The sequence below is a fragment of the Dromiciops gliroides genome, chromosome 4 (genome assembly GCF_019393635.1).
Source record: "Dromiciops gliroides isolate mDroGli1 chromosome 4, mDroGli1.pri, whole genome shotgun sequence".
Classification (NCBI taxonomy): Eukaryota; Metazoa; Chordata; class Mammalia; order Microbiotheria; family Microbiotheriidae; genus Dromiciops; species Dromiciops gliroides.
Genome location: NC_057864.1, coordinates 306176230 through 306203669, shown reverse-complemented (window position 1 = coordinate 306203669; position 27440 = coordinate 306176230). Strand labels below are relative to the sequence as shown.

The 27440-nt window shown below is 38.4% G+C and overlaps 1 pseudogene; it reads right to left on the bottom strand.

Moving 5' to 3' along the window:
• Positions 1 to 870: 870 nt before the first annotated feature.
• LOC122755060 overlaps positions 871 to 27440 on the bottom strand; it is a 79295-nt pseudogene continuing 52725 nt past the window's right edge.

Sequence of the window (27440 nt, the reverse complement as noted above, 5' to 3'; positions counted from 1 at the left end):
CTTCCTTCTACACTCTGCTCATCCCATTTCTCATTCTGTAATCACCTTTCCCCATTTCCTTTCTATCTCATGTCTCTTCTCCTTCCTTTTCTGTCTTATGTTACAGTTTATATTCTCCCAGGGACATGGTCATAGTCAATAGTAGTAGAAAAATGTGACTGCCAGAAAATCTACCTTTATTTTTAAAACTAAATAACCTGACAGCTCCTTTATTTACACCATTGTCAGAGATGGCATGGAACATATAAACCTCTGTTATTTATTTCTGACATTTAATTCTGTTGAACAGTGTGCAAGATGAAAACCAGAAACTGCATGTTGCTAAAAAGACAAATTAATTTCTCTGCAATGTATGGTCCTTTCTTCCCCACTGCTGGAACCCTTGACAATGACCTCCCCAAAATGAGTTCTTTGAAAATTGTAAAAATATGACTGGTCTATGTGAAAAATGACCTACTTCTGTGTAGTTGGTCACTTACAGAAAGTTTTTCAGATATGTTACTTATGACTGTGACCTTCAAGTCCCATTTTTTATGAACGTCTTGAGCAGTTTAGCATGATAAATGATATTATAAGAGCTAATTAAATTTGCACAACTTTTTAATAACTTGCCATTTCTGGAAGTCAGCCGCCTCTGTGGTTCATGGATCATCTTTCTCCTGTGCTGTGCTTGACGTGGGATAAGCATATGTTGTGGCTAATGTCCAGCATTAACGTGATGATGTTTCACATTCTCCCTGGCGACTACCTGTAATAATACAACATACCCACTGGGATGTGTGAATAATTGAATGCAAAGTCAATGCAAAGAAAAATACAGTAACACAATGGAAGGAGTAACAATGTAGTAATTCACAGTTTAGTCATTACTTATCCTTTATGTAGCTTCACAGTGAATGTGAACCACCCTTCATGACATTTACCAGCAGATTTCGACTTTATCTGTAACACAAACACAGAATAATACACACATACTTAAATTGCTGTTGCTACTTAAATTGTGAGACACTTGTTCAGGCAAGACATCGCTTAAGTAGTGCTATGAAAGCTAATGAAATATGCAGAATTACTTTCCATGCACATAGTAGATACTCTGAAAACATATGTTGGGTGAATGAACATTTTTCATATTATTATTTTGACCAAACCTGTGATTTCATAGGTGTAGGAAGTGTCTAGTGAGAAACTTCTGCAAATGCTGGTTAGTATCTTGTAATCTCTCTTTTTATATCTAGGTCACATATACATTTTGACCTTGTCTCAGTAAATGGTATAAGACATTGGTCTATGCCCAATTTCTGCCATATTGCTTTCCAGTTTTCCCAACATTTTTTTTACCAAATGATTAATTCTTAGTACCTTCTATTTAACTGACAGTTATCTGTACTAAGAAGTTTAATCTCTTGCCCAGAATTATATGGCCAGCATATGTCAGAGAGAGGATGTGAACCTAGCTTTCTCTATCCAATATGCCATAATGATTATTGGAAAAAGTAAGGAACAATTGGTATAGTATTTGTAAAATGCTTAACATGGGGGCTAGCACACAGTAGGTGCCATAAAAATATTATCTATTATTATCAAACGTTAATTTTTCCTTCCTTCCTTCCTTCCTTCTCAACAGGACAATAATAACTTGATAGATATTTAATTATATATAATTGGCTATGAGTGAGGACTGCCAACACTTCTGTATCCCCAGGTCCCCACAGTACTCTATTACATCAAAAAATTGATTCCTGACCAATTAACAACCATTTGTTAAGCATCAACTACATGCTGATGCAGCTAGATGACACAATGAGTACAGTGCCAGGCCTAGAGTCAGGAGGATCTGAGTTCAAATACAGCTTCAGACACCTACTAGCTATGTAACCCTGGGCAAATGACTTAATTCTATTTGCCTCATCTATAAAATGAGTTAGAGAAGGAGATGGCAAACCACTCCAGTATCTTTGCCAAGAGAATCCCAAATGGGGTCACAAAGAATTAGACACAACTGAAAAATGACTGAACAAAAACAAGAAGAAGAAGTACATAACAGGTATTGTTCTGATCTTTGGGAAAACAAAGACAGAAATGAAATATTACTTGCCTGCAGGGAGCTTACATTCTATTGATGGAGACAACATATACGCAGAAAAAAAATCTCCAAAGTAAATATAAGGTAATTGGTAAGGGGGCACACAGCTGTGAGTGGAGATCAGGAAAGGCTTCTTGTAGAAGGTGGTGCTTGAACTGAGCTTTGAAGGAAATTAAATATTCTAAGCAGAAGAGGAGTGAGTGCATTACATGCACAGGGTGCAACCTCCATGGAGATGCATTATGAGGAACAGCAAGAAGGCTGGATTAATATGTATAAAGGGAGTAATGTATAATAAGACTGGAAAGGTATGTTGGAGCTATATTGTGAAAGACTTAAAATGCTCAACAGAATTTTATGTTTAATCATAGAAGTAGAGAACCATGGTAGTTTATTGAGCAAAAAGGGGAAGAGAGGAAGGGAGGGGGAGAGAGAGAGAGAGAGAGAGAGAGAGAGAGAGAGAGAGAGAGAGAGAGAGAGAGAGAGAGAGAGAGAAAGAGAGAGAGAGAGAGAGAGAAGGATGAAAGGAGGGAGGGTTATCAATCATGATCCATTAAAGGGAATTACCTCATCACTTCCCTGCTCAGCTTCCTCTCTGTCACAGAAGCATTTTCCAATAATTTAAAAAAATTATTAAGCTAACCATATCATAGGTTGGATAGTAATACAAGTACAGATTAATCAACTAGTTTGTTTTCAACCACTACCTATATTTTAATACCTGAAATATGAAAGTAGTTGATTGTGGCTTTACATGTCTCTTTCACTGAGTAAGGAATGTAGCATCAAGAAATAGGAAATTATTACTTCTAGCCAGAAGGTTACCTGAAGAGAGGTAGGTAGCCCAGCTTCCCACATATTTCTTTCCTTTCCTTTCCTTTCCTTTCCTTTCCTTTCCTTTCCTTTCCTTTCCTTTCCTTTCCTTTCCTTTCCTTTCCTTTCCTTTCCTTTCCTTTCCTTTCCTTTCCTTTCCTTTCCTTTCCTTTCCTTTCCTTTCCTTTCCTTTCCTTTCCTTTCCTTGTGAGGCAATTGGGGTTAAGTGACTTACCCAAGGTCACACAGCTAGTAAGTGTCAAGTGTCTGAGGCCGGATTTGAACTCAAGTCCCCCTGACTCCAGGGCTGGTGCTCTATTCACTGCACCACCTAGCTGCCCCCTCCCCAGATAGGTATTTCAGCAAAATCCTAAAAATGGTATCAGAACAAACAATGATCAAGTAATCTAATGAGAAATTATAATAAATGACTTCTACTCCAGATCTTTGCAAAAAGTCATTCAGAAACAAGTGTGTGTGCCTTTTAAGTGCTAGAGAGTGGTAGTGACCAGTGTTGTCATAGCATTGCTCAGATTAGGATACCACAAGTCTTAGGGCTTCAAAAATCATAGTACTCCATCCTTAGATGCCATAGATGGGTTTGAAGATATAGTTCTATGAACTTTAGAGTTCTGGAGGTTGGTGGCAGTCAGAGCAGGACCCAGGTGACCTGAATCAAGACCAAGATAAGTTGATTGCCCCACTCAAAAGCACAACAAAAGCTGGCTCTGACATAAAGCCCCAGTTCATGAATTAAGGCTGGAGAATTAAGAAAACCTAAGACAATACAAATCACTAAAAAGAAATATGGGGGCAGCTAGGTGGTGCAGTGGATAAAGCACCAGTTCTTGAGTCAGGAGGATCTGAGTCCAAATCCAGCCTCAGGCACTTGACGCTTACTAGCAGTGTGACCCTAGGCAAGTCACTTAACACTTATTGCCCCACAAAAATAAAGAAAATAAAGAAATATGATAGATACAGAGACACTTCAAAACCAAACCTAGAAGTCTCTGCAAGCAGAGACTCATAGGGAAAAAATTGATTTTAAATAAAAACCTACATGAATACCTAAAAGAAGTGAAGGAAGAGACAAAAGAAAAGAAATAAAAGACCTGAAAGAAAGAATTGAAATGAGAATCAGTAGTTTAGAAGAAAAAGCGGTAATCCTTACCCAAACAACAGATTCCCAAATAGCTAGAAATCAGAACTGACCAAACAGAAATCTGTGAGACAACAAGAAATATTACCTTCACTTGTGCTCCCTTTCCTAATCCCAACTTGTATGTTTTCTGGCATGTAGCTGTCTATATCTCCTGTCCAGGTTTTAGGACTAGCCCAGAGGCTTGGGGAATTCTTAGACAATTGCTCATGAGCCATCATCCAGTGTGAATCCCACAATATCAATCTCTAGTTCATATTTTTCCAATATTATCTATAACTAAATAACAAATTAGCTTTTACAAAGGGATATTTATTTAAAAAGATATGATAAGAAATGATGAGCTCATTGTTTTTAGAAAAATATACTTGCACAAAATAATGAAGAGTGAAATGAACAGAACCAAGAGAACATTGTAACAGCAATATTGTTTTAAGAAAAATTTAAGTGACTAAGTAATTTTGATTATGATAAATACCCAATTAACTACAAGGGACATATGAAGGAAGACACTATCTGTGTACAGAGAAAGAACTGATAGATGTATAGAGTGACTACATATATATACACACATAGACATATTTTTGTCTAATGGTAGACGTCTCTAGGATGGGGGGAAGAGGAGGGAAGAAAAAAGGAAAAAAAAGAAATTTACATGCTAAATTTATTATATACTTAAAAGGAATAGTAAGTTGTACATAATAGATTTGCGGTTTCATGGGCAATCATCTTTTAATTATTCTACTATGTTATGGAAATGCTTGTTTTATTTCATAAATTAAAAATAAAATAAGTAAAATTTTAAAAAGAAAAGAAATGACAAGAACCAGAGCACAAAAGCCACCTAAACTGGAGCTTGCTCTTTTTTACTACCTTAGTCCCCAGAGAGAGTGGACTCAAAGTGATTTCTACAATGCTACCTTCCCTCCTCTCCCATCTCAAGCACATTCTGAGTGTGGAACAGTCTATGGATAAATCTCTCCCTTACTTGAAGGACGTGGTGGACCAGTTGCCAGATTGACCCATTACTGGGTTGGGTCAACCTAGTCACTGATCAGGGTTGGCTCCTCTTTGGGCTTGGCTACTGTATACAAAATGCATGCTACTGGCTGCTGGCAGACTCTATTAAGACCTCCAATTGCTGGACCTCTGGTAGATCTCACAACTTTTTGAAGCTCATGTTGTTTTGAAGTTCATGTTGAATCATTTCATCTCAGATACTTATTTATTGAAGGTCTGGAAAGGAAAAACAACACAATAGCTATAGAAGCACAGCAAAACCATGAATTCATGGCAGCTGGGTAAAGAGAGAGAGGACCTGAGACTCATTTCCCATCCAGGGGCCCCTAGAAATTCTTTTTTACTCACTACCAGGAGAGGGATTTCATCTCTCTGAGCATTTTGAATTTATATTCAGTTTTGACTCAACTTCCAATGAAAAGGTCTTTTTAAAGAAAAAGGTTGGATGTTGGGGGGCATGTGGGACACTAATTCACTATTGGTAGAGTTGTGAACTGACCCAACCATTTTGGAGAGCAATTTGTAACTATGCCCAAAGGACTATAAAACTGTGTATTCTTATGATCCATCAATACCACTAACAGGTTTGCATCCTAAAGACAATCTGTGATGAAATAATGGGATTTAGCAGATACTCAAAGACCCACCTGGAGATTAATCTAGACTGATTGAATCAAGTGAGAGTGATTGACTGCCAATTAGCCTATTTCAAGTTAACTGGATTGTAATCACAGCTGGCTATCCCTTAAGAAGGTATTGTTCTCAGAAGCTAGACTGTGAACTCAACTTGAGAACACCTTCAAAACCAATGGATTTGGATGATGCCAACCAATCAGCTTGAAGCAGTGTGTAAGGACCGCCTCTGTTCCAGACCTATAAAAAGCTTCCACAATCAGCTTTCGAGAGAGTTCCTGATTAAAGCAGGCTCGTGGAGGAGGACTTGAGGAAGAACCCAACCAGGCCGGAACTCTAGGCTAGGTAGGACTTCTTTTTCTTAACTTTCTGAACTCCTTGTGAATATCTGTATGCTTTAATAAATATTTAATGCCCAAAGACTGGTGCTGAAGCTTCTAATTTAAGGCAATCACACAATATAGATTTTAAACATCACAAATCCAAAAAAGGGAAAAGGATCTATTTGTACCAAAATATTTATAGCAGCTCTTTTTGTGGTGGTTAAGAATTGGAAATCAAAGGGATGCCCATCAATTGTGGAATGGCTAATTGTGGTATATGATTCTGATAGAATATTATCATACTAAAAGAAATGATGAACAGAATGATTTCAGAAAAACCTGGAAAGAATTATATATACTGATACAAAGTGAAGTGAGTAGAACCAGGAGAACATTGTACATGTAACAACAATATTGTACGATGAACAACTGAGAATGACTTAGCTATTCTTGTAAGAGATATTCTTAAAGGCAAGAATAAGTTATCCTGCAAAGCTAAGTAAAATCATACAGGGGAGAAAAATGGATCTTTAATGGAATAGAGGACTTTTGAGAATTATTGATGAAAGGCATTAGAGCTGAATAGGAGCCTTGAAATATGAATGTAAGACTCAAAGGAAACCTGGGAAGATGAGTTTATTTGAGCAATTGGAGGGGGCTATATGATGAAATGATAAAATCCTAATATGGAGAGAAGCAGCAAATATCTTTTCAGAACTTCAGAACAGTCCTAAAAGTATTGAAGGAGTTAAAAATAGGAGACCTGGGGGGTAGATTGGTTGGGTTCTGGGGGTTTTAAGAGATGAAATAAAAGAGAGAGTAAAAGGGATACACTAATGTAGAAGGAGGAAGAAGGGGGAAAATCTTGTTGTTTTTAATATTTGGAGTGTGTGAGGAAAATATGTATACATGGAAGAAAGGGTAAGGAGAATGAACCTCGCTTTTATCTGAAATGGACAAAGGAGAGTTGAACACATGCATAATTTGTCTTAGAATTACATGAAATTCAACAAAAATATTCTGAGATAGTGAAAGGAGGGGTTAAGGAGGATAATATTGTGAAGGCAAATCAAAAACAAACAAAAAACCCCCCAACCTTTTTCATTCTAAAGGAGGAATTAAAAGAGACAAGCAGAATAGTTTTGAAAATAATGGGGTAGGGGCGGCTAGGTGGCGCAGTGGATAGAGCACCGGCCCTGGAGTCAGGAGTACCTGAGTTCAAATCTGGCCTCAGACACTTAACACTTACTAGCTGTGTGACCTTGGACAAGTCACTTAACCCTAATTGCTTCACTTAAAAAAAAAAGAAAGAAAATAATGGGGTAGAATTTATTACTTACCTTAAAAAAATTCTGTTTAATAGAGACAATCTCTTATTCAATATTCTTTTTGTGTTCTACTTTGCATATGGAGATGATCATATTTTTGATGGTTGTTAAGGTTGGGAAAATTTTTTAAAAGAAAGTGCTTAGCATAGTGCCTGGCACATAGTTAGGCATTTCTAGTTGGCATTTATTAAATTGAAATTATCTTTTTGGTTGTATGGTCAATGTCACAAGGACTGTCAAGATAGATAATAATATATTCACATTGTAATAGATTTAGATTTACAAAACACTTTCCTTACAATGACTGTTATGTGGGGTAAAGCGAATAGAACCAGGAGAACCTTTTATGCAAAGGTAGGTGGTTCACATATTTTTATCCCCATTTTATAGATGTGGAAATTGAGTCCCTGCAAGGTTAATTGGCTTGCCTATAACTACAGAGCTAGTAAGTATCTGAGACAGGATTCAAATCTAGATTGCTTGACGTTCTAAGTGCAGGACCCTATCTACTGTGACACATTGTTGGGTACAAAAACCCCAAAGCAACAACTTTACAACATACAACAGTACTTTTCAGCTCTGGAATACCATAGAAATCCTATTTCTTATCAAATTTTGACCTAATTATTTTTGCGGGGTGGATGATTAAAACAGTTTTGCTGAGACATTAGATTGTGCAATTGACTTTTACTTGGTACTTCATTCATTTTGATCCTAAAGTTTTGTCCACTACACCCAGTGCTGTCTTTTTTTTTTTTTAAGTGAGAAAACAATACTTCAGTTTGCACTTAGAATACATCAGTTCTTTCTCTGGATGTAGATAGCATTTTTCTTAGATCATTGTATGGATCAGAGTAGCTAAGTCTTTCAAAGTTGATCAAACATTACAGTATTGCTGTTACTGTGTACAATGATCTCCTTATTCTCCAATGCTGTTTTTATTTTTGAGCAAGAGTGATTTTTTTTCTAGTGTATGTCTTGTGCTTCATCTCAGTTCAAAAAGGTACCCATGATTAAAACAGAACTCTTTGGATCTCTGTGGACTGCAATCAAATGGGACCTTTTAAACTGAATTTTGCTCACTAGTCTTCTTCCTTCCCACATTTCTGTACTTGATGGAGGTTGGAATTAACTCTGTTGGCCCCAGAGAGCTCCAGTCAGTTATTCTGCTTCTTTGGGTTCATAGTCTTGCAGTGTGCCCTGGCTGCTATCAAGGAAGCATGAAGCTTATAAAAACAGTACTAGTGTATTCCATTTCAAGGGAGATTCTGAAAATCACAGCTGTAAAAGCCGCTCTGGAGAGTGTATAGCTTCATCTTGTAACAAACTGTCACTCTGAGAATCTGGGTTGCCTTCAGAAATCCAGCTCATTATCCAGAGATGTGAAAACTCTTGATTGACCTGTTCTCTTTCTGCAGCTAATAGAACTGTCAGTTCTATTGTCACTCAGCCATCACCTGGACTACCAATATAATAAAAGCCTTGAAGGTAATACAGGAAGTGGAGCATTCCAAGGGCATAACCTTCTCAAAATGATGTTGCTTTGGGAAACCAAGTACCCTACTTCAAAGTTGCCTGAAGCTGTAAGCAAAGGGGAGTGGACACGATACAATCTTTTGGTTTTGTTTTGCATCGTTTTGCCAAGTAGAAGGTTTTTCCTTCTCTCTGCTTGTTTGTACCCTTTCAGTCTACAAAGGGCCAAACTCTAATTATATAAGAGGGATTCCATTGTCAAAAGAAAATAATGTGTCCATGGTAGGCTCTTTGGGGAGTTGCAGGGGATACTGGTCATGGAAATTGTTTTTAAGAAGGCAGTGTGCCTGACTACTGGGAAACTAAATAGTTTTCTTTTTATGTCCTATTTTTATTTCTTTCCTGAGTTAAGGTAATAAATAATAAAATCATTGGACTTTGGAGATGGAAAGGACTTTAGATATCTAGTCCATTTCCCTCTTTGAAACATCCATGATAAATGGTCATATAGATTTTTCTTAGATGCCTCGAGTGAGATGGTACTCATTGTCTCCCAAGGAAGTTCTTTCCACTGTTGGATATCTCTAATCATTAAGAAACTCCTAGGGGCAGCTAGGTGGTGCAATGGATAGGCCCTGGAATCAGGAGGACCTGAGTTCAAATCCAGCCTCAGACACTTGTCACCTATAAGCTGTGTGACCTTGGGCAAGTCACTTAACCCCAATTGCCTCACTAAAACAAAAAGAAACTCCTTGCTATAATGAATCAAAATTTGTTTCCTTGTAACTCCTGCCTTTTGGTTCCAATTCTGAGTTATACAGAATAAGGCTAATCCCTGTCCATCTAGCAGTCCTTCAGATACTTGAAGACAGCAATTTCCCAGGCTAAATTTCTTTCAATCATTCATCATCTCATGATTTAGAATCTTTCTATCATCCCACACTTATGAGAATGGGTCTCCAACATTGATCTTGGGAGTCTAGTCTCCAATATGCCATGCATTTCCATGATTGCTCTATTTTTATGGTAACTGATTTTCTTTTCAAGGCAGGTAGTGTTTTTTTTAGGGGGGAAGGGTTCCAAAAAAGAAAAAGAACATTTAGGGATAGAAATTTGTTAACTCAGTGCCCATGAAAACATGAATATGTGTCAAAGAAGTATTCTGAGATGCTGAATTCGTGAACTTTGTATCTATCACTTACCATGTAACACATTTGTGATTTTATAAAATCTGATTTTGTTTTAATTACGCTACATTGCAACTAACTTACGGTGTCACAGTTATATTGTAAATGTCATATTCTATGGAGGTATATTATGTTATGACTAAAGTCCAAATGTAACTAATTTCTACTTATGGGTGAACAATGATCAAATTCATTAACTAAGGATCCATGAATACTTCTCTTGTCAACTCTAAACATTTGTTTGAATGTCATTTGTTCTCATTAAGCCTTCAAAATACAGCCAAGGAATGAATGTGTTTACATTCTACAGCTCAAATTTTGCAGAAAAGTCCTAAACTCAGTTAGGATTTGTTTCCCACCTACACTTGTCATCAAGGTATAAGTGCTTTCTAAAAATCAATAGATCATCATCCTTGCCAACAAAATCTTAATTGGAACCCAGATCCATGAAGTTGCTAATTGCTTTTCCTTCCTGCTAGGTATTCATGATCATCACCATTAGTAGTAATAATAGTGCAAGCTACTATTTTAAGAATATTTCTATATAGTTTATAAAGTCTTTTTTTTCACATCAAGCCTGTGAAGGAGATGGTATAAATATTGCTTAACCTTTATTTTATAGATGTAGAAACTTAGATTCAGAGAGATTAAAGTAATGCAGATTGTCATGGTGGAAGCACAAATTCAGATGTTTTGACCTCAATTCGATTGCTCTTTCCACTGTTCTATTATTTTTACTATTTAGGGAGCAATTTTATTTTGTATGAGTCTGGTTTCTACTATTCCCTTTTCTATGAGTGTATTGTAAGGTACTTGTAGGCTGAGACTTTGTCTTTATTTTAAAAAATTGTTATTATTATTTTATTTTTCTATTATTAAGCATTTGTTCCCCACCTTAAATTTCTTCCCCTCTCTGGGAGAAAAAAGACATTTATTTCCTAAGCACAGTCTAGGAAAACATTCCCATATCAGTCATATTCAGAAATGAATTTCTAATTCTGCATGAGTTCATCATTATCTTTGTCATGAGGTGAGGAATCATGGTTGATCGTTCAGTGGATCAGAATTCTTAAGTAGTTCAAGATTGTTTGTTTTTATAACATTGACATTATAATATATATCACTCTTCTGGTTCTGTTCCTTCACTCTAATAAGTTCATACAAGTCTTTCCATATTTTTGAAGATATTTTCCTTATTTAAAAAAAACCCTTTTGATTTACAACCTCACTTGGTAATAAATCATCCAATTATTAATGTAGTTATAGCTAAATAGTATTTTTCAAGTCACAACATAATTCTAAATATAATTTAGTAAGCAAATTATTTCCATGTTTTCCAAGGTTATTTGTATGTATGAAAATATTTCTGTTAAATAGAATACAGGTCAAGCAGCATTTATCTACATTTCCATACATTTCAAATTTGTGTAAAACAGAAAGTTACCATTCCACAAAAGCAAAAAAAAGGAAAAAAAGGAAAAAAAAAGCTGCAGGATGAGATAAACCAAGTAGACCAGTTTAGTCCATCACACATGTATCTTGGACCTTAAGTCTTATAATTAACACAAGCTAGCTTGCATACCTCATTTCCCTCATTTTCCTTAGCAACAGAGGAAACAACTTGACATTAAGGTGCATAATGAAGGTACATTTATCTAAAAGCTTTAACATCTTGACACAACAGGGAAGATATTCATAAAGCACCTAGAAAAATAGTTATGTTCTCTCCAAACTGAATATACTATCTCAACACCTCACTTTTGCAGGCTTCCCTTCAAATCCAGGAACGCACCTATCATAGAATACGGATCCTTTTACGGCATATTGAAATGATAGAAATCATTCCTTGAGGCAGCTCTTATTTCCTTGTTTTTTTTATTATTTCCTTGGATAGAAATCATTCTTATCAAAGGCTAACTTCTAAAAAGGTGGAATGAAAACTACAGGGGAGAGAAACTGAGGCCAGAGGCAATGGAAAATAAAGGAAAAAAAACCCTAGAGCACACAAAAAACAGTTGTGGCTAGAATGATTTACCCCATTAAACATCATACCTGTTGTAACTATAGACAAGTGACACTCATTTCAGTATGGCCATTTGGGACACTAAGAAACAAGCAATTATAAGAAGGTGAGAGAGAAATAAATCAGATTGTTCAACAGAGTTGGAAAAAACCCGTGGCTGGATCCTATCTGTTGATCTGCAAATTGATTTTTCCTTCATTCTCTCTCTCTCTCTCTTTTTGTATCACAATGAGGGTTAAGTGACTTGCCCAGGGTCACACAGCTAGTAAGTGGCAAGCGTCTGAGGTCGGATTTGAACTCAGGTCCTCCTGAATCCAGGGCCAGTGCTTTATCCACTGCTCCACCTATCTGTCCCCTGAAAATTGATTTTTAAAAAATTCTTATTTTAAAAGGTCATTCACCTTTCTAATAGGTTTTAATAGGTTATTCACTTATTCTAATATTTAGAAAATGATTGTCTATTACTTTTTTTTTTTTTTAGTGAGGCAATTGGGGCCAAATGACTTGCCCAGGGTCACACAGCCAGCAAGTGTTAAGTGTCTGAGGCCAGATCTGAACCCAGGTACTCCTGACTTCAGGGCTGGTGCTCTATCCACTGCGCCACCCAGCTGCCCCCATTGTCTATTTTTTTAATTGCTGAATGCCTCTTTGGCTAGTCTTTGGAAGATACAATCTTCAGTTCTAAACTTGATGCATTTTCTCCCTTTTTAAATTTGCAAGCCACCTCCTACTTTTTCTGAATGCTGTACTACTCTGACAAATTTCTGAAATGAGCTCTGTATAGGATATCTTCACAAGGAGTCCATGCTGGGAAATATGAATATTTTGATATTTTTTTAAAAAGTTACTTTGCTATTTTTTCTTTCAGTATTCAAATTATTACTAACAGTTTCCAAAGACATATTCATAGCAGCTTGGAGCATGTCTTCTTCAGTCATATCATCACCTGGATCAATTTCAAGTGTATCTGCACTTGTAGTAGTTGGCTTTTCACATAGATGTGATGTCTGTTCTGGCTGCTGTTATTTTTCAAAATAGGTTTCTCTTCTCTTTTATAGTTCTTCTGAAATAAGAGATGTTGGTGAATTTGTGCCTGATGTCTGTGGAATATCTTCTGAAATATTATTTCTGGGACCACCTTGCATACTAAGTCGAATTGCTCTAAGCAGATCTGCTTCTTCATCTTCCATATCAATCTCCTGTAGACTTAGAGCTAGAGCTCTTTGTAGATTCTCTTCATCTTCATCTAACATTCCTGTTCCATCAGATGAATGACTTACTTCTACAGATTGCTCTAGGTCTGTTTTCTGTACTCTTTGATCTTTTAGTTGAGCTAATTCTTCTCCAATTAGTTTTGCTCTATGCATTTTTTTGTACCTGAATCATCTGAAAGAGCTGGTCAGCTTCACAGTCTGGTAGGTCACCCTTAACAACAAATATGAAATAACCTTCCTGCTGTAACCGAGCCAAAAAAATGCAAGGTAAGAATCTGATATTAATTCTGGACCTGGCAAGAGAGAGTTTAGATTAAACCACTGTTTTCCTAATTTTCAAACCATAAACCAATGTTCCTTATGGTTGCATCTAAATGATCTTTCATTTATAGGATTAATCCTAAGTCTCTGATACTCTGGACTGTTGAAGAGGATTAGCTCTAAACCCCAAACTTTTAAGGCATTGCTTATAACTCGAATAGAGAAGAAACCACTGTTGTCCATATTTTCTGAAGGTTGCTGTAAAAATGTTTGATAGTCTTCAGTAGTGACTCCTCTCTCTGCCATCCTCATCCTCTCTTCTTTATCTAGCTGATGAGCAATAGAAGATAATTCCACTGGGCTAATATATTCCTCTTGCAATAGATTATTTAGGCAATGTTGAGCACAGAGTGAGCCTTCTTGTTTCTCACAGGAGATGGACTCCACGTTTATTGGTCTGGAGTCAATGCCCTGAATCAAACCACCCCCCTCCAGCCTCTCCCCTGCACCACCCCTCCAGCTCTCTCCTCATTTCTTATAATACATTTGTATTCCACTACATTCATATACCCCAATTTGGCTAGCCATTCCCTAATTGATGGGCATCCTCTTAGTTTCCAGTTTTTTACTACTACAAAAAGAGCTTCTGTAAATATCTTTGTACATAGAGGAGGACCTTTTCCTCTTTTTAAAAAAAATCTTTTAGAGGCATAGGCCTAGCAGCAGTGTATTTGGGTAAAAGGGCATGTGCTGTTTAGTAATTTCCTGGGTATAATTCCAAATTTGCTTTTCAGAATAGGTGGACCCATTTATAGCTCCACTAACAGTACATCAGTGTACCTGTTTTCCCACAGCCTCTCCAACATTTTCCATTGTCTTTTGTTGGCCATTTTTCCAATTAGATGGGGTAATATAGAACTCCAGAATTGCTTTAATTTGTATTTTTGTAATTATTAGTGATTTAGAGCATTTTTATATGGCTATAGCTAACCTGGCTGTCTTCCCTTGAGAATTGACCACTCACATCCTTAGGGAAATGTTCTTATTCCTTTTTTTTTTTTTGTGGGGCAATGAGGGTTAAGTGACTTGCCCAGAGTCACACAGGAAATGTCCTTATTCTTATAAATTTGAATGAGTCTTTCTATTCTTATAAATTTGAATGAATCTTTCATATATCTCAGAAATGAGACCTTTATCAGAGAAACTTGTTTCAGGGTATCCCACCCCCAAGTTAATTGTTTCCCTTTTAATCTTAGCTATATTGGATTAGTATGTCCAAAAACTTTAAAATTTTATGTAATTGAAATTAACCATTTTATCTTCTCTGATCATCTCAGTCCTTTCTTTGGTCATGAACCCTTCCCAGGTCTGGTAGGTAAATTTTCCCTCAAATTTGTTCATGATATGAATTTTTATATCTAGGTCACATATCTACTTGGAACTTTCCTTGGTATAAGGAATGAGGTGTTGGTCTAAATTGAATTTCTTCCAGCCTTCTAAAGACTTTATATTTAGAATCATACTGTGTCACACTGTGGGAGTACAGAAAAATGGAATGGTAGTGAAATGAGATATCCTTTCCTTGTAAACTATTCATATAAGATAGGGAGGCAGTGTAGTAAATGGAAAGAGCAGAGAAGTGAGAGCCTGAAGATTTGAATTCTTATCCCCATTTTGCCATTAGCCGGTTGGGTGACTTCAGGTCCATTATTCATTGTCTTTGGATCTTTTTTTTTTTTTTTGGTGAGGCAAATGGGGTTAAGTGACTTGTCTAGGGTCACACAGCTAGTACATGTCAAGTGTCTGAGGCTGGATTTGAACTCAGGTCTTTCTGACTCCAGGACCAGTGCTTTATCCACTGCACCACCTAGCTGCCCCATCTTTGGATCTTAATTCTCTTATTTGCAAAATGGAAGAGATGGACCGGAAGATGTCCATGATTCATTCTAGCTCTAAAATTCTATTAGGAACGCTAAAGAGATATGGCCAAATGGATTTGTATGCATATTTTTCTTAGGTGCAGCTGGTCTGTCACTGTCTCTTTGCCATGGTAGATTCAAAAGTATGATGCTAGTCTTCAGACAAGTCATTTGGTTCCCAATCATGTAAGATGGCCATCTGCTATAAATGTATTCACTCAAAAGTTGCAGGTTGTCCCTGTGGATCAGAGATCCTTAAGATGTATGATTCCTGCCAACAGCAGACAGGCTGCACCTGGTTGCTACACTGACAGGTCTAACATTCCCCTCATGGGTCTTTGTTGCAAAACCTTCTTGGCTCATTACCTGACATTGTTGGTCGACTATTTTAACTTGAAGGATCTTCTCCTGTGGGCTTCAATTCATCCCACTGGGACTTGCCGTGAGAAGAAAGCATTAAAAGTGACGTTGGGACAATGAAAAGATAAAGCAAAGTCTTCATGTGGGAATATAATTATAGCAATTACCTAAAGCCTCAAGGTAATTATGAAGGAATATTAATTTCTAACTGTTCACGTTTTGTTTTGGGGCCTGGGGGGAATACCACCCCCTGGCCTTCTAAGTCTGTGGTTTGGCAAATGAGTACGAGTCCTGCCTACAGGTTAGGAAATAAACAAGAAAAGGGACAAATCCATTTTCAGTGATGACTCCTATTTGGCCAAACTAATTGAAATTTGTGGCCCTGAAGGGTCATTTTATGTGTAAGTGCCAACTGGCATCTAATTATGGTGGCCCTGTTTTCCTCCAAAAGCATTTTGATCCACACCCCAACCCTCAACCATTCCACAAGGATGCAAATTAAAGGAGCAATTAAAGCAGACTCCAATAGATGTAATTGCAGCAGAATTAAATTAATAGGCTGTCTGAAAACTTTAGAATTTGAGCATGTTGATTCTAGTTGTCCTCGAGGTGGTGTGAGTAATAGGCTCAGTAGAGCCAAACCTAAGTTAGTCTTAACACCTGCATGTTCAAAGGGATGGACTTGATTTTCATTGTGTGGGTTCAGTTTGGCTTAGTTGCTTTCAAAGGATAAATAACCTTGTGGCAAGTCAAGTATCAATATTCCCTTTATTAAAAATGAGGTGACTCAAACTCACATTAAGGTCTATGGAAACGCTATCTGTTCCCAAGCCAGCAATAATAATGATGGAATTATCACCATTTATTGAACATTTGGCACTCAAACAACTGAACACAATAGAAAGAGCTAAAATAATGCCACAGTTCTGACCTTCATTGAAGTCCTTTTCTGTGGACTCATCAAAGCATGGAAGTAACAATGGGTTCTTAAAGGTGATGACAATAGAATATTATCTCTTCCAAGTCCTACCAATTTAGGAAGTCCAGCTATATAATATAATTATAGTGTTCAACTGTGCCTTCATGTCCAACTCTTTGTGACCCCATTTGAGGTTTTTGGGGCAAAGAGACTGGAGTGGTTTGTCATTTCCTTCTCCAAGTAATTTTACAGATGAGGAAACTAAGGCAAACAGGGATAAGTGACTTGCCCAGGGTCATACAATTAATAAGTGTCTGAGGCCAGATTTGAAGTCAGGAAAATGAGTCTTCCTGACTCCAGGCCTGGCACTCTATCCACTCTGCTACCTAACTGCCCTAATTATAGTAGCTAACATTGATTTATATAACATCTTAAGACTTGGAAAGTAATTTCCAAATATTATCACATCTGATCCTCACAGCATATAAGATAGGTGTTATTACTATCCCCATTTTATAGAAACTGAGTTTAGGAGAGGTTATTTGACTTGTCTAGGGTCACACAGCTAGTAAGTATCTGAGGAGGCATTTGAGAGGCTAGCAATTCTGCGTAAGAGAGACTTCCTGAAGGATGGGTATAACTCTGTCAAGCCTTAGAATCCTCAACTACTTTGGGTTGGGCTTTTTGTGCCCCTAAACATCTGAAGCAATCAAACTCTGAGAATGATCTCCTTTGCCCTCTTAAAGGGAAACCATCCTGGTCTATATATAACAGATGCTGTTCCTATCATACCATTCCAGTGTTAAGGGCTAAAATTCTAGCTAGTCTGTCTAAAATATCTAATGAGTGGTCGCCAATAAATTATAAGCTTTAGCAAGAGTTAGACTTTTAAGCATTTATTAAGGAGAATAAGAATTTGGTAAAGAAAGAAGAAAAAGGCCTAGATTCCTATCTATTAAAGGGAGAGCACATTTCTAGCTCCGCTGTCCACCAGAGTCCTCAGGAAAGAGAGTGAGCGAGCGCCAGTCTCTTCCTTCCTCCTCCCACTAGCCCGTGTCACTTCCTGATGCCAAAGAAAAGACTCCTGGTCTTGCCCTCAAAGACCTTCATTCATGGGCGGAACTCTTCTACAGTAAGTCTCCAGCAGGTGGCGTCATTCCAATCATTACACCAGCCATGTAACTATTTACCTGAATTTATTTGTGGGTTTTGAGGTAGGACCCAGAAAAGTTGAAGTGAAGCTAAAAGTAAAGAATAGGATATAGGCAAGGGGCAGCTAGGTGGCGCAGTGGATAGAGCACGGGCCCTGGATTCAGAAGGACTTGAGTTCAAATCCGCCCTCAGACACTTAACACTTACTAGCTGTGTAACCCTGGGCAAGTCACTTAACCCCAATTGCCTCACCAAAAAAAAAAAAAAAAAGAGACCTTAAAAATAATATAAAGAATAGGATATAGGCAAAAGAGCATAGCAGATTGAGGAGGTGGTGGTCAGTGTTGTTACTAAAATCAGAAAGAAGGAAGGGAGGGAGGAAGAAAGGAAGGAAAGAAAGAAAAGATGGAGGGAAGGAAGAAGGGAGGAAAGAAGGAAGGGAAGTAGGGAGGGAGAAATGGAGGAAGGAAGGAAAGAGGTATGAAGGGATTGAGGAAGGAGAGAGGAAAGGAAGGAATGAAGGAGGGAGGGAAAAAAGGAAGATGGGAGGGAGGAAGAAAAGAAATGGATATTTATTTAGTGCCTACAGTGTACTAAGTGCTTTACTCGTATTATCTCATTTGATTCTCACAACAGCCCTGAGAAGTGGGTGCTATTATCACCCTTCCCCCATTTTACAGTTGAGGAAATTGAGGCAGACAAAAGTTAAGTGATTTGACCAGGGTCATAGAGCTAGTAAGTGTTGAAGCCAGATTTAGACTCAGGGCTTCCTGACTCCAGGACTAGCACTCTATCCATTGTGCCATGTAGTCTAGTACAGTTAAGCTAGGGGGTAAGAGAGCAGTATCTAATACTAACAGGCCCAATGAGAGCACCAGATTCTTCCCACATCTTTCCTTCAGGTGGAAGAACAAAAAATGGATCTTGAACTATGAGAATGGTGTTATAGATTGGTCCACTATGTTGTGGTTGAAGAGGTTTTTGTCTCTGAAGGGAGGAAGAGTGGAGGAGAGTCAGGTAGTTGAGACATCTTCATTATAGAACAGGGTGACTCCCTGTGGGGAGAGGGTTCATGTTCCTGGATGGAACATCGATGTTCAATCATCTATGTTAGTTCATGTTTCTCCATATTGTATGTATTCTGGTAGAGGTCTTGTGTACCAGGCTAGGCTGCAAGATGGTCAGGGGCTAGGGGCCAGAAGGGCACTCAAAAGGGTTTGGGTGGGGAGGACTGTGCTGCAAAGTCTGCAACAACTTCATCATTAATGAATCCCTTTTCAGTTGTACTTTTCTCAAAAGTAGTGACACCCTGGCACTTAGAGGTCATAAAACTATGATGAAGGTAGATCTAGAAGTTGGGAGCCAGGTGGGTAGCCAGAGATAGAGGGTACAAATACTGGAGGATCAAAAATTACTCAAGAATCTGGGGCATCTACTGAGTTATTTTTGTTTGTTTTTGTTTGTTTGTTTTTTAAGTGAGGCAATTGGGGTTAAGTGACTTGCCCAGGGTCACACAGCTAGTAAGTGTTAAGTGTCTGAGGTCGGATTTGAACTCAGGTACTCCTGACTCCAGGGCCCATGCTTTATCCACTGTGCCACCTAGCTGCCCTATCTACTGAGGTTTAGGGTAAAGCAGCATTCCAGCCCCCCAAAACTAGTCAGAGACTGGTCCTTCTCAGTATACTTCACTGGTCCATTCTCTTCCTCTCACTTCTCAAACATGGGTGTCTCCCAGTGCTTTCTCTGCCTTGGCCCTATTATGTTTCCTCTCCAAAGTTTCCTTGTGTGATCTCCAATTCTCATAGCTTCAATTATCACTTCAATGCAATGATTCCTGGATCTACATATCCAGTCTCAACTTGTCCATTCGACCACAAGTCAATTGCCTGCTTGGGATTTTTTCAATCATGCTTCAGCTGTCTTCCCATCCTGGTACTTCATCCCTCTATGCCAACCCCCTTCTCTCATTGGCAAGTTCCTTCTAAGGCCTCCATTTTGGGGAAAGGCCCAAGAGGGCCATGCTTTATTCCCCTCCCAGCTGTGTCTCTACAGACAATGCCATCGTACTCAGGCACCTTTCCCCTCACCTCTACCACTTTCCAGCTCCCTTTTATGTGTTGTTTTCCCCTGTTAAAGTATAAGCTCCTTGAGGGCAGGGACTATCCTTTTTGCTTGTGCCTAGCACAAAGTAAGTACTTAATAAATGTTTATTGACTGCTTCTATTAGTAGTGAGGTCTTGATCAAGTGACTTAATGTCTTTTTTTCTTGTTTCCTTATATATTTTTTTATGTTGTTGAGGCAATAGGGGTTAAGTGACTTGCCCAGGGTCACACAGCTAGTAAGTGTTAAGTGTCTGAGGCTGGATTTGAACTCAGGTCCTCATGACTCCAGGGCCGGTGCTTTATCCACTGCACCACCTAGCTGCCCCTGTTTCCTTATATTTGAAACAAAGGTTTGGCTAGATTACAACCAAAGTCCCTTTTGGCTTCCATATTCTATGGCTGTGACTTCTAGCTTCAAATCTATGAAGCTGATTATAATGGAAAGTTGGCATGGCCAAAACCCAGGCAACATGGCGTGGTGATAGAGAGCCAGCATCAGAGCCAGGAAGGTCTGGATTCAAGTCTTGCCTGTTACACATAGTGAGACTCTGGGAAAGTTACTTAACCTCTTAGTGCTATAGGTAGCTCTCAAAGGTACAAAACTGCATTGGGAGAGGGAGTTTCCTTTCCTGGGAATTCCTGTACCAATGAAATCACAAATTCAATCCCTATCCTTCAGATAAATCTGTAGTCACGCTTGTTTTATGTACTTTCCTTTCTTAAACACTGAAACTCCTTTTCTGAACTGATTTGAGTAAGATTTTATTTTATTTATTTTATTTTTGCAGGGCAATGAGGGTTAAGTGATTTGCCCAGGGTCACACAGATAGTAAGTGTCAAGTGTCTGAGGCCAGATTTTAACTCAGGTTCTCCCGAATCCAGGGCTGGTGCTTTATTCACTGCACTAACTGCCCCTTGAGTAAGATTTTGGAAATAATAAGAAAATATGTCAAGATAATTCTTGATTGGCATATTTTTTTTTCTCAAAATTTGTCTATATGTCATTTTGGAAAGTCAAATGAATGAATGCAAGTTTTAAATTGAAATATCACCTATTTGAATTGAAAACATACCAAATCCATTTAAATCTTGGTATCTTAGAAGAGATTGATCATCAATGGCATCCAGTGTATCTCTAGTGTTAAAAAAAAAATACAGGAGAGATTCAGTGTAATATAGTGGATAGAGAGCTGGTCCTGGATTTGGGAAGACCTGGATTTATGTCCTGCTTCTGACACTTTTGAGTTCTGTGAGCCTAGACATATCCCTTACCCTGTTAGAATCTTAAACACATCTCTAGGACTACAAATTGCAGAGAAAGTTTTGAACTGCGTTGATGGAGGGAGTTTCTCATTAAAAGTTCCCTATAGCAAGGAAATCACAGGTTGAAAAAGAAAGAAAGGATGGATAGAAAGAAGGAAGGGACAGCTAGGTGGTGCAGTGGATAGAGCACTGACTCTGGAGTCAGGAGTACCTGAGTTCAAATCTGGCCTCAGACACATAATCACTGTGTGACCCTGGGCAAGTCACTTAACCCCAATTGCCTTACTAAAAAAGAAAAAAAAAAGAAAGAAAGAAGAAAGGAAGAAAGAGAGGGAGAAAGGATGAAAAGGAAAAAAAGAAGGAAGGACAAAAGAAAAGAGGGAAGGGAGGAAGAGAGGGAAGAAATAAAGAAGAAAGGGAGTAAGAAAGGAAGAGAAAAAGGAATGGAGAAGGGAAGAGGTAGAAAGGCAAGGAGGGAGGAAGGGAGGGAAAAGTGAAGAGAGGGAGGGAGAAAGGAAGAATAGATTGAGAGTGGAAGGGGAAGAGGGAAAAAGAAGAGAAAGAAAGAAAAAAGGGAGAGAAGGAGGGAAAAAGGAAGAGGAAAAGAACACTGGAATGGGAATCAGGAGATCTGGATTCTAGTGTTGGTCCTATCACTCACTGGCTAACCCTGGGCAAATCCTATGACTCCTTTGAGCCTCAGTTTCATCATTTATAAAATAAGGAATTTGGAAGAGATAATCTTTTAAATCCCCTTCAGCTTTAAGGATTTGACTTTAAGTCAGAGAATCACCACAATCTCAGAGCTGCAAGGGTCCTAAGAGGGCCCCCACCTGAAGCATGAATCCCATCTATAAAGTACTCAGCTAGTTGTCATCTAATCTCTTCTCGAAGGCTTACAGTGGGGTGGGGGGGGGCTGGGGGGGGGAGGGAGGGGGTCAGGGAGAATAATTACATTTCAAAAGATTCTATGACAGTTTCCGACAGCTCTAATGGTTAGGCAGTGTTTCCTTTTATCAAGCTAACAGCTGTTTTGCTGTAGCTTCCACCCCCTTGCTTCTAGTTCTGCCCACTGAAGCCAAGGAGAAAGAATGTCAGATCACTTTCCCACTTGACAATATTTCACATACTAGAAGAAAGAGAACCACTTACTTTGGTCTTTTTTTTTCCCTCTGAAAAAAATGTCTTCAGTTCCTTTAGTCTCAACCTTCAAATCTCTCATCATTTTCATCTTGTTCTTCTCTAGCTCATCAGTGGTGGAATCCAGAGCTGGAGACTGTCCCAGCTATGGTCTGGCCAAAGAGATAAGGAAATCATTTATGAAGCACTTACTATGTGCATTATGCTAAGCAAAAAGAAAGTCCTTCCCCTAGAGGAGCTTACATTCTAATGGGGAAAGACAACATATATAAGGGAGATGAAAAAGGCTGGGGTGGGGGGAGCAGAAGGTAGAAAAATAGTACAGGGAGTCATGGACTGAATTGGGTTGGCACAGGTACTTTCCCAAGGAATGAACTCCCTAGTCAGAAGTTCCTCTAGGGGGAGATGCATTGCTAACATGTGAAGGCCACTGAGGAGGTTGAGAAGTCCAGAGAGTCATGAGCTAAACTAGATTTGGATCCACACCTGTCCTTGTTCTGAATGTTATATTCTATTAGTCAGTTTACAAACATTAAGTGCTTCTTTTCTGCCAGGTACTATCCTAAGTTCTGAGGATGTGAAGAAAGTCCAAAACACCGTCCCTACCCTCAAGGAACTTCAATTCTAATGGAGAAAACATGTAGATAACTAGGTACATACACAGAGTAGATGGAAGGTGATCTGAAAGAAGGCCCTCATGAATCTCTAGATCATAGTAGCTTTCTTGGTGGTTACATTTCTCTATAGATTCTTATTAGGTTTATAGTTCACAAAAATCCCCATATATGTGGATTTTAAAAAATATGAATTGTTATATCTAGTGTGCCTCCCTTATCTTGTACTCTTATTGATCTTGAACTCTAACACAGTTTTCCTTCTATGTGATATTGCTTTGTGTCTTCCTTTAATCATCTTTTATCCAAATTCGACATTTCCAGTTCCTTGTGATTTTTCTTTATATGACATGATTTCCAAACCACTTACCATTCAATTTATTATTATTATTATTATTTTTTAGTGAGGCAATTGGGGTTAAGTGACTTGCCCAGGGTCACACAGCTAGTAAGTGTTAAGTGTCTGAGGCCAGATTTGAACTCAGGTACTCATGACTCCAGGGCCGGTGCTCTAGTCACTGAGCCACCTAGCTGCCCCACCATTCAATTTAACAGACAATAAGCACCTACTATGTGCTAGACACTGTGCTAGGCATCAGGTATAGAAGGTAAAAAAAATGGTTCTGCCCTCAAGAAGCTTACAGTTTATCAGATGGACACCACATATATACTAATAGGTATAGCACAAGAAAAATTGAGGAGAGCAAGAGCAGTAACAACTATGTAGTGGTGATAATCAGGCCACCTTCCTCATCATTCTCCTCAGAATGTCCATTCAGCTTATGTTCTCCCTTGGAACACAGACATATCTCTATAGATTCTCCTTGTTTGACCTTATTGATGATGAAATTCTTGTGATTGGATTGTGTAACCTGATGGCAGAGACTATCTGAAGGGCCCTGCTTTCAGGAGAAAAACTAAGGCTGTGGGGTGATTATGCTAAATATGGGATAGGTTTAGACTTCTATGATAAATGTTTGGAAATTGTATACCTACCTACGTAGATATATGTTATATAGATATCTTCTAGGTGAGTGAATAGGTGGGCAACAGCATCCCGTACACATGACTGCTGAGTGTCTATGAAAGAGTGATGCATTTATATATAGTGCTTTTAAGGTTTGCAAAGTGCTTTGTAGACACTATCTCTTTGCATCCTCATAAACCTGTGAGAAAAATACTACAAGAATGACTATCCACACTTTTTTTTTTTTACTGGATCTGTGATTTCATTGGTGTTTGGAACTTGTATTGCCAATGAAAATCAACACTGCAATTTATAATCTTAGAATATAAGAAGACACTAAGAGGTTAAGTGACTTGCCTAGGGTCATGTGGCCAGTATATATCAGAGGCAGGTCTTCAACTGAGGTGTTCCTGATTCTAAGGCTATCTATCTACTAATGCTACACTCCCTTATTTTCATAATTTTACAGATGAGGAAATTGAGGTTCACAGAGGTTAAATCACTTGTCTATGGGCACATAGCTTGTGTCAGAGGCAGAATTTGAATCCAAATCTCTTGACTCCAATACAAGTCCTGTCCTTTTGTCTATTACACAACATTGCCTTACAACCTTAGGTACTCTCATGGATACTCCTCAAGGGACTGTCTGTCATAGGTCACATTGATTCCCTCCCCAGACACCACAACTGACTTGTGTTTGCTTCTATCCACTGATTCCTCTTCTCTTTTGTTTTTTGTATATCTGACAGTTTCATCTCAAAGCTGTGAATTCCAGCTTAGGAATCAGTCTATGGCTATTAAACCAGCTGAGGGCTCTTCCTTTGGACAGCCTTTGATGTTATCACTATTCCATTTGCTAAGGAGAAGCCACTGTCTTATGAGAATGAAAGTAGCTGTTGAACAGAACTGAGGATAAAGATGTCTTTCCTCTGACTCTACTTTTACAAAGTTTTCTCTGTTAGATACTTGTTAGTCTTTTCAAGGCATAGCTGTACTTGTCTTCAAATCCCAGAATCAAATGGCAAGGAAGGAAACACCAGAGGTCAAGTTCAAAACCCTTCTGCTAAGTTTCTTTTATTTATAATATGGAAATAAAAACTTGCCCTCAATTTTCTGGTTCAACTAAACTAAAAACTTCCCATTTCATATTTTCTCCCCATGTTACCTTAAAAGGCATTTCTTTGGTGGAATATCTCTGGGGTAAACAGGTCATGAAGAATAAATTTTGGGGGGGGTCTGGATCTGTGATTTATAACGTGTAGGGAATTCTTGGTTTGGAAAGTCTCCTCCATTAATATATATGACAGTTCATCTAGGTCATAGAGTTTCTTGGGGGCAGCAAGAGGTTAAATGATTTATACATAATTCCACAGTGAGCCTTTGCTAGAGACAGCACCTGAATTTGGGTCTTTCTGACTCCAAGGTCAACCCTTTATTCACTATATCATGATGCCTTCCTTGAAAAATATTGAAATATTATCTGCAACTTTTTCATTAATGAAATATTTTTGTTTTTCCTTGAATATTAAATACTCTTTTCATAAAATTCTTAACTATGTTAATAAAATAATCAATCATCATAGAGATGAAGTTTGTTATAGTGACTTTCTTACCAGAAATTAACTATAATAGAAATTGAAAAGTAAGGAATAAATTCAATCTACCTTCCCCAGAGTTTTCCATTAATGAAATTATACCAGCCAACAACTGGCTTTTGGGAAGTACACCAAATGAGTTCCCCAGCTGTTTACATCTGGCTACTAGATTGGTATAATGCCAAGAACTGGTGAATATGTGCAACTCCAGTTTGTCTTTGAACATATGCAAATGAGAGAAGAGGGGTATTTCTCTTTCTTTGTCTTGGGCTATAATTTGGCACAGGACCAAAACATTACAAAGTAGGGGAGTGGAGAGAAGATGGAAAGGATCAGTCACAAGACTGTAATTCAATTAATCAACAATTATTTATTAAATATCTACTATGTGCAGGATGCTAGGCTAAGCATTAAAACTACAGAGACAAAAGTAAAACAGTTCCTTCAAGGAACTTACATTTTAATAGGGGAGTTGACACAAACATATAAAAACATATGCATAAAACATACAAAATGAATGCAAGGTACTTTTAGAAGGGAGGACATTAGATACTGGTTTGGAAGGGAAAGGGATCAGGAACCCAAACCACTGGTTGGTAAAGGTGGAAAAGCAAAGTGAGGAAGGCAGTTAGCTTCCATGGTATCCTCACCAGCTTTGGTGAATCACCCCCCTCCCTGCCAAGGCTCTATGTCTGCCAAGCTGACCACACTAACTGGTGATAGAGAAACCCTATTTCCTCCTTCCCCCTCCCCAGATTCTTGTTTTTCTTACTTAAATATGCTCTTTAGATCTTCTGATTACATCAATACTCATTTCACATGTTAAGAAGCTGTCTCAACTGCTTCAGAGAGTGCCTCTCTAGGAGCTAGTAGGTTCTAATTTCCTCATAAACATCTCCTTTATCTTAAGGAGGGTGTGTGTTATATGACCTCCACATTGTCACCTTTTCATAATGTCTAGTTTTCTAAGACACATCATTGAAATTGTCATTGAAGTAGGTAGGAAAATACCCACTTGTTAGTTAACTTTTCAGAAATGCAGCTATTCCCTGGAGCAAGGTATATTGGTCTAATGGAATGTGGTAAAAAGTTTTAACAGTCGGTTATTGATAATGGAGAGACACCAGGTTTTTTTTAGGACCACCCTTTTGGGGAGGAGACCAACGGCATGAGCTACGCACACCAGTCCGCCTGCGACGCATGCCAGATTGCCTGCTGAGCACTCGACTTCCTGTGCGAGCTTAAAAGGCAAGGAGAGAACGGAAGTAGGAACCTTTTTTTCCTGCTCCGCTGGTCTCCTGGCTGCACTGCACAGATAGATGCTGACTGGAGTTCGACTCGGCCTGGCTCGTGGTTAGTAGCAGCACGCGCTTGACACGGTCTCTCTCCCCAAAGGTGGCCTTGGGTTTTGGTGAGTTTTATACGGAATATAGACTTAAGCTTAGACTTAAGACGATTTGTTTTGTATTTCTACTTTCCTATCCCTCTAATCAACATCACCTTGTAACTACCATACAATAAAAGCTCTAACTAGAAAACCAGAAGCTTCTTCCATTTACTAGTCTGGGAGATAAATTAAGGGAAAGGTTAAAGAGGGGAGATTTATGATCTAATATCCAATTTTAAATCTCACAGGAAAGAGAACTGGGTTTGGAGTTGGAGGACCTGAGTTCAAATCCTATCTCTGTCATTTACCACTTGTGTGACCTTAGGCAAATATCACTTCTCTGAGCCTCAGTTTCCTCATCTGTATATTGGTGATAAGAATACCTGAAGTACTTCATAGGATTGGTGTGAAGATCAAATGAAAGAATAGATGTAAAGTGCTTTATAATCATAATTATAATAAGGATAGCTGACATTTACATAGCACTTTAAGGCTTGCAAAGCA